Genomic DNA, 3,544 nt, shown 5'->3' with positions numbered 1-3,544 from the left:
TTCCTAAAATATTGAGACAAGCACAAAAGAAGAATAAGCCATATGTCATAACAATACTTTAGAGATGCAGTTTGATAAAGGTGCAGCATAGCCACTTATCCTTCCTTTTACATCTGCATAAAACATCCCAGAATTTCAACCAGCGTTATCTAACCCCATAGATGAAGTATGGGAGGGAAAGAGTATACCACAATTGACCAGTTTTTCAGTCATGCTACAATTATAAACACTGATGCCATAAAAGAACTCTTGGTGGATATGAATACATCAGTTCTGGTGTATTTTCAACTGAAACATTATATCAAATCCCATGTTCTAAGCCCAAATTTCTGGAGGCCATCAACCGGGATAGAAAGATTATTCACAGGTGAGGTCTATTCCAGGGCCTCTTTGCATAAATAGGGTGGAAATATCATAAGGAATTAATATTTTGACAGAAAAGAATAATAGAATTTTCAAAGTAATTAAAGGTAGGCTACCCACAAAGCCCATAATTACACTCCACTGTTGGTTATTAATAACATAAATAATACTAGAAGCTGAATGTATAGTAACAAATTTTTGGAAACAAACACATCCTCCAACATTAGTGGCTTGAAGACATAAACTATGTGGAATCCTCCTATAGAAAAAAAAAGGAAAACACCCCTTGATGGGTTAAAATCATGTGCATTTTATATAACAACCTGGTATATGGATTGGGCCAGCTCTTTTTCAGACCCAAAGTCCAGAGTTTGGTTAAGAGACCAGAGGCCTAGCTAATAGTGATCAGCTAAAAGAAAAGCAGAATAAACAAGATAACATTGCCTTTGCTAAGGTATGCTTGGTCAGTAGAAATGCCAGATGTTGAAGCAACAACTGAATAATTAAATTTCATCTAATGTTTCAAATTGAACAAAGGATCCCTGTTCCTATTGTGTTTCTCCTGTAGGAAATGTTCTTCCCACAGATCCAACCTTGAGTTTATGAAAATTGGCATGTGTCAGTATAATGATATGGCATCCTTCCACCTCTTTTCCAAGGGACCAATGCCCTGCCTTAAGACATAAAGGAGACAATCTGTATTACCATATCCTTTCACTGTTTCTTTGCTTTAACCCCTAGAAATGTACCTGTTGGACAATCAAAGGAATTGCTCCATTCCTATGGACCCCAAATCAGAATTCAACATATATATTTTATACTAATAACATTTTATCACAGTATTAATTAAATGTTAACTTGCTAACTTGAGACCATGGGCGGAGACATTATGTAACCTTTTAACCATTGGCTAATGTGCTATCTTATCTTGCTGCAAAACCTATCCCGGGGTGTGCAACTGCCTACCCCGTCACTTTCCCCTCCCATGGAAAATCTATATATTCCATTGTAATCAATTGATTGACAGTGTCTCTGAGCCTAATAAGACAGGTGACACTCCGCCAGCGCTGTGTGTAATAAACTCCTATGCTTGACCTCTACTTGGTGTAGATTTATGTCCTTCACCCCATATCAAGATTGTAGAGATATTATAATGTATACTTACCATTATTGGAATGTGAACAAAATAAATCCACAGATAATTATAAGAGTTTGACCAAACATAAATTGGTATTTTAAAGGTAAAAGATACAGGTTATGAATGAGATTGGTTAACATTTTATAGGAAGTTCATGTATGAGAATAATTATAACATAAACATAATTTAAATAAAGTGATCATTAAGAAATATTATGTTTTTATTTTACTCCCTGAAAAAAGCATTCGGCTTATCAGTGTTCTGATGGCCTTTTTCATCTCAGCGTTTCTCAGCGTGTAGATAATCGGGTTCAACATTGGTGTGATTACAGTGTAAATGACTGAGGCCAGCTTGTCCATAGGGAATTTATGGAAGGGCTGAGCATAGATGAAGATTCAAGGTATGAATATTAAGCTCGCCTGGTCTCCGCAGGTGGACAGAGCCTTGCGCTTCCCTTCAGTGATGTCTGTTATGAACTTTACTAAGATGACAGTGTAGGGAATGAGCAGGAGGATAAATATTATTATGACAAGCACCTCACCATTAGAGACCATCAGCAACTCAACCAAGTAGATATCCATGCAGGCCAGTTTGATGACTTGAGGGACATCACAGTAGAAATTGTCCAGGATGTTTGGACCACAGAATGGCAACTAGAGGATCAATCCAATCTGAACATCAGAGTGAGCCAATCCATCCAGCCGTGCCCCTGCCACCAGCCCCACGCAGACACCATGGTTCATGATAATCAAGTAACGCAGTGGTTTATAGATGGCCACATATCGATCAGCAGCTGTCATCATGAGGACACCAAACATTGCACCAGCGATGAAGTGGAAGAAGAACAACTGGAGGATGCACTCGTTGAATCAGATGGTTCTGCTCTGGGAGAGGAGACCCAACAGCAATTTGGGAGCACTGACTGATAAGTTTCTGACATCTAGGAAAAGTAAGTTGGCCAGCAGGAAGTACATAGGGGTGTGGAGCCGTTGGCTGGTGATCACAGTGGTGATGATGTTGAAGTTTCCCAGCCAGGTTGTCAGATAAACTATGAAGAAACTGATGAAGAGGAATCACTGCACCTTGGGAATTTCGGTGAGGCCCAAGAGGACAAATTCTGTCACTGTGGTGGTGAGGTTCTCTTGCTCCATTTTGTGTCCTTACATTATACCTGCAACATGAATAAATAATAAATAATAGTTATAATAATGATAAAAAAGTTCTTGATTTTTTCCTCCCTTTATATTATGATATTGTCAATACTAACCTCACCTTAAGACCAATGTTGTGTTTGTGAGTTTCCTAATTTTCCTAAATTTATCACTTTGTCCTCAGTCCCACTGTAGTGGAACCCTGCTTTAGCAGTCTCTAGGAGGGATTTGCAATCATGGGATACTTGGGGGTGAGGAGGAGTGGTCTGCTCACCAAACAGGCCCTAGAAAACCACAGACTTCAGTCATGACCTTGCACCCTTCCATGTTCTACAGAGTCTTCTTGGTGTTGAGAGGCCCTGTCCTGGGAAGGAGTGGGTTGCACTTATTCAGAGGTTCTCAGAGTCCATGGAGTCTGAACATGAGGGTCACAAACACGTTTCCGGTGGTCACAATACTACACATATTGCTCAATGGCAGGGAGATCCCTGCTAGATGAGAAGGGATCTGGATTGGAAAAGCTTGAGAACCACTGATTTAGGAGATTCATATTCTGAATTTATGGACTCACTATCAGAGCTACTGAGCACCTGCAATCCACATTAACACAGCAAGCAACTTTGTCCCTTTCTAGTGGCTCCTCCACAGAAGAGGTTTGAACCTCATTGAGTGAAGTGCGAAGAGCAGGTGCACCTCTGGTCACTGTCTTTTTTATCATGGTGCCTATGGCTTGTGGTGCTTGCCTTTAAATCCCAGCATTTGAAATTGTGAACACAAAGATTTCCATGTATGCACTTAGACTGAGATGTTCAAAGGAATCACACGATGAGGACATCTGATTGCCATTAAAACTTTGGAAATTTTCTAGGAGCTGATTGAGAAATCTATCATT

At 39.8% G+C, this 3,544-nt stretch overlaps 1 pseudogene; it reads right to left on the bottom strand.

Annotated features, from left to right (window-relative positions):
• Nucleotides 1–1,713: 1,713 nt before the first annotated feature.
• On the bottom strand, nt 1,714–2,652 carry LOC128847043 (olfactory receptor 4D1-like; annotated as a pseudogene).
• Nucleotides 2,653–3,544: the final 892 nt, after the last annotated feature.

This window comes from Malaclemys terrapin, chromosome 12 (assembly GCF_027887155.1).
Source record: "Malaclemys terrapin pileata isolate rMalTer1 chromosome 12, rMalTer1.hap1, whole genome shotgun sequence".
Classification (NCBI taxonomy): Eukaryota; Metazoa; Chordata; order Testudines; family Emydidae; genus Malaclemys; species Malaclemys terrapin.
The sequence above is the reverse complement of the archived record's forward strand: the minus strand, read 5'-3'. Positions and strand labels throughout refer to the sequence as shown.